This window comes from Giraffa tippelskirchi, chromosome 10 (genome assembly GCF_054371585.1).
Source record: "Giraffa tippelskirchi isolate mGirTip1 chromosome 10, T2T-mGirTip1v1.2.pri, whole genome shotgun sequence".
Lineage (NCBI taxonomy): Eukaryota > Metazoa > Chordata > Mammalia > Artiodactyla > Giraffidae > Giraffa > Giraffa tippelskirchi.
Genome location: NC_137284.1, coordinates 31520060 through 31531952, shown reverse-complemented (window position 1 = coordinate 31531952; position 11893 = coordinate 31520060). Strand labels below are relative to the sequence as shown.

Here is an 11893-nt window from a genome sequence, read left to right as displayed (position 1 = left end):
CCAGCACCACAGTGCAAAAGCATCAATTCTTCAGCGCTCAGCTTTCTTTATGATCCAACTCTCACATCCGTACATGACTACTGGAAAAGCCATAGCTTTGACTATATGGACGTTTGTCAGCAAAGTGGTATCTTTCCTTTTTAATACGCTGTCTAGGTTTGTCATAGCTTTCCTTCCAAGGAGCAAGCATCTTTTCATTTCATGGCTGCAGTCACCATCCACAGTGATTTTGGAGCCCAAGAAAATAAAGTCTGTCACTATTTCCATTGTTTCTCCATCTATTTGCCATGAAGTGATAGGTAGGACTGGATGCAATGATCTTAGTTTTTTGAATGTTGAATTGAATTTTAAGTCAGCTTTTTCACTCTCCTCTTTCACCTTCATCAAGAGGCTCTTTAGTTCCTCTTTGCTTTCTGCCACTAGGGTGGTGTTATCTGCATATCTGAAGTTATTGATATTTCTTGTGGCAATCTTATTATTAATGCATGTGGGGAAATTGAGGCATGAAAATATAAAATAACCTGCCTTCAGTATACAGGCAAATCCCCTAGAAAAACGCTTGGTACACTATAAAGCTCAGTAAATATTAGTGCCCTTACTAAATTGTTCTGAGCCATCTTCATTTTAAGACAGTTGCTAGTAGCTGTGTTTTACACTGGGAGAGAAACATTGTTTGACATGCTTAGGATGTGCACATGAGTGTGTGTGTGTGTGAGAGAGAGAGAGAGAGAGAGATTTGGACCAGGAAGAGGCCTTGCAAGGTAGTGCTGTTGTGATGGAACCTAGATTGGAAAGCTGTATCAGTGTCCTCGCCATGATGTTATTTGTCTTCAGAAGTGCTTTGAGCCCTTCAAATTAACACATATGTTATTGCCTTTACCAAAACTTTTTGATGGTGGGAAACTCCCCAGTGACCTTTTTTCTACCAATAGCAAGTCTTTATCCATCTGCAAAATTAAGATAGTTGGACCACCAAACCATAAATATATTGTATGCATGTTCTTGTGAATGCTTAGGATATATGTCAGAGATTAGCATTGACTATTATGCCAATGTAGCTTATGTTAGTATTGGGTTTGAAGGATTACAGGGTCAAGAAAAGAAGGTAGTATGGACATCTTAGTCTTAGCTAGAACCACTGGGTAAACATGGCCAGATTTCATGAGTTTCTTTGGCCCAAGTGACTTACACAGCCATTACTGATTGCAATTTTCATAAAAAAGATGAATATTATAAAATACCTTAGGGCATACTTAAATATATAGACTTTCTGAAATTAGAATCCTCATAGGCCCTTTGATTTATTAGTCTCCATAATAAAATTTTCTTTTAATATAAATTTTTATATAAACCATCTTTGAAGGGAAAACCAAAATTTGAAACATATGATTCCATAAATATGTGAACAATAATATGAACAGCATCTTTTGTGTAACACTCGAGAGTTTATAAAGCAACATATAATATGGCAAAACTGGAAGAACATTATCTTTGGAGCTATACTTGCTGTGGTAGGTTGTATTATGTTTACTAAGGTTCACGACTTTGCCTGTAGGTGAACTCTACTTAGCCATCTATACTACCCCCGTGTGACTTGCACTGATCTAAGAATTATATGCAGAAGTAGAGCATTGTGTAACTCCATCTTCTGTCTTCTCTCTCTGCTAAGAGACAAGTAAGGGCTGCCCTTCTAACCTGGTACCCAGAGTGGGATGTGATCACACAGACATGATGCTGAACCACAGCCAACCTGCAGGGGGCATTAGACTGAGACAAGCCTTTGTGGGCAAGCCCTAACTCTGGGGCCATCTTTTACCACAGTATCATTTAGTGTAAACAGGGGGACACATCTGGGTTTGATTTCCAGCTCAATCACTTATTGGCTGTAAATCTTGTGGAATATTTGAAACTCTATAACAGTCAATTCCCTCATCTATTTCTGTAGATGAGTAACGAATGCTCTCTGTCCTGAGTTACTGTGAAAGATAAACGGGAAAATTATGAGAATGGTCTCAAATAATTCCTGGGACATAAAAAATAAAAATTAACTTCTTCCCATCTGGCACATAGTAGATACCCCATCAAAGGTAATATCTTTCTGTCTGGAAAATTCCAGCCATCCTGTGTTTAGCTAAACATCACAAAAGACAAAGGATATATATTTTAACTTTGTTGTCTTTCATTTTCTGATCCTTTACTTTGAACACAATAGAACTTTCTTTAGGGCTGCACTAAGCCTAAAGTCAGGTTCTTTAAAAATAGACATTTGTTCAGAGCTGAAGTTTTATGAAGGACAATGTTTTATTTTGTTTTTTTCAGAGAGTTCAGTTCAGTTCAGTCGCTCAGTCGTGTCCGACTCATTGCGACCCCATGAATTGCAGCACGCCAGGCCTCCCTGTCCATAACCAACTCCCGGAGTCTACCCAAACCCATGTTCTTCGAGTCGGTGATGCCATCCAACCATCTCATCCTCTGTCATCCCCTTCTCCTCCCACCCCCAATCCTACCCAGCATTAGGGTCTTTTCCAGTGAGTCAACCCTTCGCATGAGGTGGCCAAAGTATTGGAGCTTCAGCTTCAACATCAGACCTTCCAATGAACACCCAGGATTGATCTCTTTTAGGATGGATTGATTGGATCTCCTTGCAGTCCAAGAGACTCTCAAGAGTCTTCTCCAACACCACAGCTCAAAAGCATCAATTCTGCGGTGCTCAGCTTTCTTCACCGTCCAACTCTCACATCCATACATGACCACTGGAAAAACCATAGCCTTGACTAGATGGACTTTTGTTGGCAAAGTAATGTCTCTGCTTTTAAATATGCCATCTAGGTTGGCCATAACCTTCCTTCCAAGGAGTAAGCGTCTCTTAATTTCATGGCTGCAGTCACCATCAGCAGTGATTCTGGAGCCCAAAAAAATAAAGTCTGACACTGTTTCCACTGTTTCCTCATCTATTTCCCATGGAGTGGTGGGACCAGATGCCATGATCTTAGTTTTCTGAACGTTGAGCTTTAAGCCAACTTTTTCACTCTCCTCCTTCACCTTCATCAAGAGGCTCTTTAGTTCTTCTTCACTCTCTGCTATAAGGGTGGTGTCATCCGCATATCTGAGGTTATTGATATTTCTCCCGGCAATCTTGATTCCAGCTTGTGTTTCTTCCAGCCCAGCATTTCTCATGATGTACTCTGCATATAAGTTAAATAAGCAGGGTGACAATATACAGCCTTGACGTACTCCTTTTCCTATTTGGAACCAGTCTGTTGTTCCATGTCCAGTTCTAACTGTTGCTTCCTGACCTGCATACAGGTTTCTCAAGAGACAGGTCAGATGGTCTGGGATTTGCATCTCTTTCAGAATTTTCCACAGTTTATTGTGATCCACACAGTCAAAGGCTTTGGCATAGTCAATAAAGCAGAAATAGATGTTTTTCTGGAACTCTCTTGCTTTTTTGATGATCCAGCGGATATTGGCAATTTGCTCTCTGGTTCCTCTGCCTTTTCTAAAACCAGCTTGAACATCTGGAAGTTCACGGTTCACGTATTGCTGAAGCCTGGCTTGGAGAATTTTGAGCATTACTTTACTAGCATGTGAGATGAGTGCAATTGTGCGGTAGTTTGAGCATTCTTTGGCATTGCCTTTCTTTGGGATTGGAACAAAAACTGACCTTTTCCAGTCCTGTGGCCACTGCTGAGTTTTCCAAATTTGCTGGCATATCGAGTGCAGCACTTTCACAGCATCACCTTTGAGGATTTGAAATAGCTCAACTGGAATTCCATCACCTCCACTAGCTTTGTTCGTAGTGATGCTTTTCAAGGCCCACTTGACTTCACATTCCAGGATGTCTGGCTCTAGGTGAGTGATCACACCATCATGATTATCTGTGTCGTGAAGATCTTTTTTGTACAGTTCTTCTGTGTATTCTTGCCATCTCTTCTTAATATCTTCTGCTTCTGTTAGGTCCATACCATTTCTGTCCTTTATCGAGCCTATCTTTGCATGAAATGTTCCTTTGGTATCTCTAATTTTCAGAGAGTAGTACTTTGAAAATATATGAAATAATTAGATCCAGATCTGCAAGTGAAAGGTACATCAGGTTTGAAATAAGATCAAAGTTTAAATTGAATGATCAAAACCCTCATAATTTTAATTGTGAGGATCAAGACATAACCTCTCTTGGAGAAAAATAAACCCAAGCCTACTGCAAGCCCAAGCCTGCTGTGTTTTATACATATTCTCAAGTATGAACTATTCAACCTGAGAATGAGGAAATGGCAAATTCATGGACATAATTACATTATACAACTCATCTGCTGAGGAACCCGTGATATAAAACCCAGAGTACCTTGTAAAACAGCCCACACAGCCGGTCCTACTAAAGGAGGAGCCAGCTTCTTTCTGCTCTGGGGAAGTGCAGAGGTGGGGATAGGATGCTCTGGTTTCCTTGGAGATCCCTGTTCTGTACTCTTCCTCAGATAAACTTCTTTGCCACACACCCTCAGCCAGAGCTTACCACACAGCCTGACCCCAGGTCACACAGCTGTGTACTGCCCCAGGCTTGAGCCTCTCATCCCAAACCCATCCAGAATGGATGGAAGACACGGGAAGGAACAACTAAGAATGGCCCATATGCTTTTCCCTCACTACATGTGAAATTCTCAGGATTTTTGCTGCCTAGACCTCATTTCCCAGAAGAATCTGAGTCTTAGAGAGCCCAGGAAGCTTTCAAACATCTCACAGCTACTGGTTGATCTTTAACATCTTTTCACATCTGGGCTTAATTAATTAAAAACAATCATAGAAATTGTCAAGCAGGCAAAATTTTAAAATAGTGTTAGCTGCTGCTGCTTTAAGCCTCTGTTATGAATCTAGGTTTTTTGTTGGTTTTTGGAGAGGGGTTGTACCGGAACTCCGTTGCTGTGCGAGGGCTTTCTCTACTTGGGATGAGCTGGGGCTATTGTCTAGTTGTGATGCATGAGCTTCTTATTGCGATGGCTTCTCTTGTTGCCGAGCACAGGCTTTAGGGCACGTGGGCTTCACTGACGGTGCCACTCAGGCTCAGTTGTTGTAGCTCCGTGCTCCAGATCACAGTCTCAGTGGTTGTGGTGCACAGGCTTTGTTGCTGTGCCAGCATATGGAATCTTCCCAGACCAGGGATCAAACTTGTGTCCCCTGCACTGGCAGGCAGATTCTTATCCACTCTACCACCAGGGAAGTCCTGAATCTGGTATTTTGAAGACGTGGTCTTGAATCTTCACAAGAACCCATTTTATAGATGACAAATCAGAGGCTTAAAGAGGTTAAAGACACTTGCCCAAGGTCACACCGTGAATAAGAACCTGAGCCACAGTTCATACCCAGGTCTGCCGAGGCTTCAAAATCAGGACTCGTTCTTGTATATCCTACAGCGCTGCAAGGCCATCAAGTCTGATTAACTGCTGCAGGAAGCATTTATGAAAGCAGTGAGGGAGGAACTTCATTTGTTTTTTCCCAAGGTCTGCTAGAGGCGGCAGGTTAAACGAGGATCTCAAAACTGTCTCTTGTGAGTTGTTATGCATTTCATTTTAAAGAAAGAATTGGGCTATTTCTGTAAATAGTGTAAAGAAGTATTTATTTTATTATTATTCATTAAAAGGTTCACTGAAAGGGAGGCTGGAATGCTGAACCTCTCCTCCAGGGAGAAGGCTGAGCCAGTTCACCCGAGGTCCTATCGTTCAGCCAAGTTTTTCTCATTCTGCTCAGACAAGACCTACCCCCATATTTTCTCAAGTTGCTCCCCAAGGAAGAAGCTGTGCCTGCCTCTGTGAAACATTGATTTAAAGAACTCATTGAGTCCTCAAGTCTGGGCCAATGTCAACAGGGCTTATTTTTCAGTAAACACATTAGATGCCAGTCTTCTTGCCTGACATTTCAGAAATACCCTTTCCTTAACTTCTCCTCTGGCAGGCATTTAATCCTGTATTTTGGAAGAATTACCAGGAAAGGTGAGCAGTCTCCTGTCCTGACTGTGAGGAATCAGGGCTGTTACTTGCCCCATCAGCTCCACCCTCAAAATGTGGGACCTCCTGGGGCTCTGGGGTCCCATGAAGCTCCCGGAGATTGGAGCTGAGTAGCTGCCATTTTCCTGCCTGCCCTAGTTCAGCCACTGAACAGACCCAGTCTTCAGGTTGACAACACCCTGTCTTTTGTTCAGGATGTTTGAGGAAGGCAAAGGCCAACAGCTTCCATGGGCACCTTGCTGTTTAAAGTTTACCTGTGTGCATTAGCAGCATTAGTATCACCTTTGAGCTCATTAGAGATACAGAATCTCAGGCACCCCTCAGAGGAACTGAATCAGAGTCTGCATTTTGACAAACCCAGGCTATCTACATGCATGTTCAAGTTTAAGAAGCACTGAGTTAAAAAGCAGTTATTAATTTTGACTGCATGCTATTATGATGGTAATACCAGGAAGTTTTAAGAGTTATTGATACCTGATTTTTACCCCTAGATATTTTGATTTCATTGGCCTAGGGTGTGGCCTAGGCATTGAGATTTTTGAAAACTTTTTTGTTTTTTTTTTCAGTCACTAAATCATGTCCAGCTTTTTGTGACCCTATGGACCTCAGCACACCAGGCTTACCTGTCCTTCACCATCTCCCAGAGTTTGCTCAAACTCATGTCCCTTGAGTTGGTAATGCCATCCAACCATATGATCCTCTGACATTCTCTTCTCCTCCTGCCTTCAATCTTTCCCAGCATCAGGTTTTTTTTTCCAATAAGTCGACTCTTCGCATCAGGTAGCCAAAGCATTGGAGCTTCAGTGACCTTAATGTGTAGTGATGGTTGAAAACTGCTCAAATTCCTGAGCAGTCCAAGGATTATTTGCATTTATTTATTTGGCTACATCAATTCTTAGTTGTGGCACTCAGGTTCTTCATTGCATCGTATGGAATCTTTGATTGTGGTGCATAGACTCCGGTTGTGGCATGTGGAGTCAGTAGTGGCACTCAGGCTTAGTTGCTCCAAGGCATGTGAGATCTTAGTTTCCCCACAAAACATTGAACCTGCATTCCCTACATTGCACGGTGCATTCTTAACCACTGAGCCACCAGGGAAGTCCTGGCATTGTTTTTAAAGGGATAATTATCTAGGACTGATTTAGTGCCTGATCCTTTTTTCCATTAGCAAAAGGGGCTCATGGCATAGAAGAAGTTTCAAAGGTGAGAGAAACTCAAAATCTCCTAGGAAAATTAGCCATGTGTGGGGGTTCTAATGGTCTAACATCTCAAATCAAGGGAAATCAAGAATAAAGTAATTTAGGAAATGAGGGTTGGGGTTGAAACCTACTAATGAGCTTCCATTCAATCGTATCTCCTTCACAGAGCCAGCCAGATATTCCTTTAATTAAAATATTTCTTCTACTCTGTAAAATAACCATCACAGAGAAATCCCCGCCATCAAATGTTGTCACAACAATATCTCTTTTCAAAGAATACAATCTGGAATGCCAACAATGAGAATAAGTATGTGAGACATACAGATTTGCTGTCATCCAGCCCCAAGTTTAAGACATATAGTGCTGCCAAAATGGATGAATTAAAGTGAGTGTGAAATGGAGGAAAGGTGACTTGCCCAAAGGGATCCCATAGTGGGGAGAAAACAGTGTAGAATGCCCCTCTGCCTACTTCATTTCCCCTGGACCAGTGTTGGCTGGGTGGCCCAGGCCTTTTACAAATAATCACCTTGAATATTTTTTGCTAGAGTAGAATTCGTGCATCAAATTAATTTCAAAATCAACTTCTTCAAAAATGTATTTAAAAATCAGTGCAAAAAGAGGGAAATATCATTTCCTGTTGATTTGACTGTTTTTGTTGTTCAGTAGCTAAACCCTGTCCAACTCCTTGCAACCCCATGGACAGTAGCCCGCCAGGCTCCTCTGTCCATGAGATTTTCCAGGCAAGAATACTGAGTGGGTTGCCATGCCCTTCTCCAGGGCATAGGGAATCTTCCTAAAACAGGGGTCGAACCTGGTGGGTCTCCTGCATTGGCAAGTGAATTCTTTACCTCTGAACCACTAGGGAAAGCCTTATTTGACTATGAATGGCATTAAATTTCAGCATCCTTCATAATCAACAGGACACCTTTTGGAGATGTTCAAAGACATCTTGGGCTAAGAAATTTTGAAATCAAGAGGAATTGAATAGTCAGGAGGCAGAGAAGTATGAACTCACGAGATAGCGTGGGACTGTAAATTTTCCTAAAGTGAGAAGATAATCACTTTCCCCTCCCAAGCTTGGTGAGAAGCCATCCGAGGATTCATCTTTCAGAGCGCTGAACTCTGAAAACTCACTTGTGATCTGTTCTTGCTCCTCACATCTGTGTAGAATTGGGTTCAGTCCTCTGTACAGGTTTGGATTTAATGTAATCCTTGTAGGAGTTCATGTACTGTTCTTGCAACTTTTTTTTTATAAGTTTTAAAGTATTTACAAATAAAAACTTTAAAACACCTTTTTTTTTTTTTTGTCTGCATGTGGTGTGTGGGATCTTAGTTCCCTAACTAGGGATTGAACCCAGGTCCACAGCAGTGAAAGCACAGAGTCCTAACCACTGGGCCACCAGGGAATTCCCCCAAATAAGGACTTTAAAATCCTAAGTAGATGAATAAAAAGTAAATAAAGTATGACTCCTTCCCTTTCAACAGTATGTTGCATTTTGGCAGGTCAAGAATGGCTATATTCATTCTTAATGCTATAGCTCAAATGACCCCACACTATCATGTGCATTTAACTTTCTTATGTTATTTATAAGTTTATCTGAACTTCTACCAGAGTATGCATCTCTGGAGTAGATACCATGTCTGATTTTGTATCACATGTACCTAGAAGAGAGTCTGGCATAGCATGGGTGTTGTTAATGTAATCATTCCCCCACCTTATGGCCCCTACACATACACACAAACACACACACACACAAACACACACAAAACATAGGCAATGGGTCAAGGCAAAGAAATCAGAATCATGACATTCCTGAAATTCTACTTATGAAGAAATGTGCTCAAATTGTAGTTATTCAGGCTAAATCAATAAACCTGCATATTTTAAACTACTTACTCTATGTACTTAATGATTAAGTTTATTCAGGTTTCTACTCCTGCTTGAGTCAGTTTTAGTAAATTATAATTTTCTAGAAAATTCTTTTTATGAGTTCTTAAATTTTTGGCATAAAGTATTCTGGTGTTCTCTTATGATTTAAAATTTCTGATAAATCCACACTGTTATCTTCCCTTTTATTACTAATCTGTTTCTTTGTGTCTTCTCTTATTTTCTTGATTAATCTTGCAAAATATTTATTTTGTTGCTCTTTCCAAATAGCAAAATTTAGGCATTTTAATCCTATCTTTATTTCCTATTTCATACATTTTTGTTGACATATTTTATTGTTCTTTCTGTCATATGCATGTACTCTCTTTTTTTTGTTTCTTTCCCTGATCACTGAGTTTGTATGCTCAGCTAATTTTCGTCTTCTTCTGTTCTACTATAAGCACATAAAGACCAAATTCCCTCTGAAAGCTGCATAAACTATATATCATGTATTTTGAAATGTATTATTTTCATGGACATCTGTTTGTAAATGTATTCTAATTTCCACTCTTTTTCCATTGACTCATGAATTAATTAAAAACATTTTTTTTTAGTTATTGGGAATTTCTAATTGTTCTTTACTATTGACCTCCCCATTTTTGTCACTGTGATAAGAGAATGTGCTTGATATCATTGATTGATTGGTATGTATTGAGATTCCTTCGTTTCCTGCCTAATACATAAAAAACTTTTTTAAATACTGCATGTGCATTCAGAAAGAAAATATGTCCTATAATATGTTCGTTAAATCAAACTTTTTAATGTTCATCACTCCTTATATTTTAATCTTGTGTCTGTTATAAGAGATAGTTGTGTTAAAATCTACTGACTGTATCTGTTGTCAATTTTTTCATAGTTCTATCAATTTTTGCTTTATGTATTTTAAAGCTACATTATTAAATCATGCAAATTTGTATTTGAAACAGCTTCTTGAGAAATTATTCTTTTGTATATCATATGATGATCTTATTTTTTCCTAATTGTACTTTTTGCCCTAAAGTCTACTTTTTTAGTCAGTGTTTTATATCTATGCCAACTTTATTTAATTAGCCAATTTTTTTTCCAAGTTTATCTTTTTTACATCCCTTTATCTTAGCCTTTCAGGCCCTTATATTTTAGATGTGTCTTTAGCTAAAAGGCAAGTTTAGACTATTTAAATTGATTGTGATCATTAATGATTTATTTGGATTTTATTTCTATCAAAAATCTTATTCTTATTTTATGCCTAACATGTTTCCTCTTCCTATTTTTTCCTTTTTGCTTATCTTCTGTTAAATTAATTAAATTTCCTTTATTCTGTACTTTATGATTTTTTAATTTTGTAGGAAGTTATTCTACCTTCTACTTTTTTGTTGGCTACCTTTACATTTTTAAAGATAAGTAATATTGTCACCTTCTTTTGTAGTTTTTACCTCTTTTCTCTAAGTGCTCTATTCTGGATAATTTCTTTAAGTATATTTCAGTTCAGTAATTGCTTCTTTATCTGTGTCTCATATTTTGTCTAACCTATTATTTCACTAGTCTTTCATTTCAATTTTTTTTTTTTAATTTATTTATTTTAGTTGGGGGCTAATTACTTTACAATATTGTAATAGTTTTTGCCATACATTGACATGAATCAGCCATGGGTTTACATGTGTTCCCCTTCCTGGACCCCCCACCCACCTCCCTCCCCATCCCATCCTTCTGGATCATCCCATTGCCCCAGCCCTGAGCCCTTGTCACATGCATCGAACATGGAATGGTGTTCTGTTTCACATATGATAATATACATGTTTCAATGCTATTCTCCCAGAACGTCCCACCCTCACCTTCTCCCTCAGAGTCCATAAAATTGTTCCATGCATCTGTGTCTCTTATTCTGTCTCGCATATAGGGTTATCGTTACCATCTTTCAAATTCCATATATATGCATTAGTATACTGTATTGTTGTTTTTCTTTCTGGCTTACTTCACTCTGTATAATGGGCTCCAGTTTCATCCATCTCAGTAGAACCGATTCACATGTATTTTTTTTAATGGCTGAGTAATATTCCATTGTGTATATGTACCACAGCTTCCTTATCCATTCGTCTGCTGATGGACATCTAGGTTGCTTCCATGTCCTGGCTATTGTAAACAGTGCTGCGATGAACATTGGGGTACACGCGTCTCTTTCAATTCTGGTTTCCTCGGTGTATATGCCCAGCAGTGGGATTGCTGGGTCATATGGCAGTTCTATTCCCAGTTTTTTAAGGAATCTCCACACTGTTCTCCATAGTGGCTGTACTAGTTTGCATTCCCACCAACAGTGTAAGAGGGTTCCCTTTTCTCCACACCCTCTCCAGCATTTATTGCTTGTAGACTTTTGGATAGCAGCCATTCTGACTGGTGTGAAATGATACCTCATTGTGGTTTTGATTTGCATTTCTCTAATAATGAGTGATGTTGAGCATCTTTTCATGTGTTTGTTAGCCATCTGTATGTCTTCTTTGGAGAAATGTCTGTTTAGTTCTTTGGCCCATTTTTTGATTGGGTCGTTTATTTTTCGGGAATTCAGCTGCAGAAGTTGCTTGTATATTTTTGATATTAATTGTTTGTCTGTTGCTTCATTTGCTATTATTTTCTCCCATTCTGAAGGCTGTCTTTTCACCTTGTTTATAGTTTCCTTTGTTGTGCAAAAGCTTTTAATTTTAATTAGGTCCCATTTGTTTATTTTTGCTTTTATTTCCAATATTCTGGGAGGTGAGTCATGGAGGATCCTGCTGTGATTTATGTCGGAGAGTGTTTTG

At 39.3% G+C, this 11893-nt stretch overlaps 1 non-coding gene across 1 annotated transcript; it reads right to left on the bottom strand.

Annotated features, from left to right (window-relative positions):
* Positions 1–8528: 8528 nt before the first annotated feature.
* On the bottom strand, positions 8529–8601 carry TRNAE-UUC (transfer RNA glutamic acid (anticodon UUC)). Its single transcript has one exon. It is a non-coding gene; the product is annotated as a tRNA-Glu (tRNA).
* Between the last annotated feature and the right edge of the window lie 3292 nt (positions 8602–11893).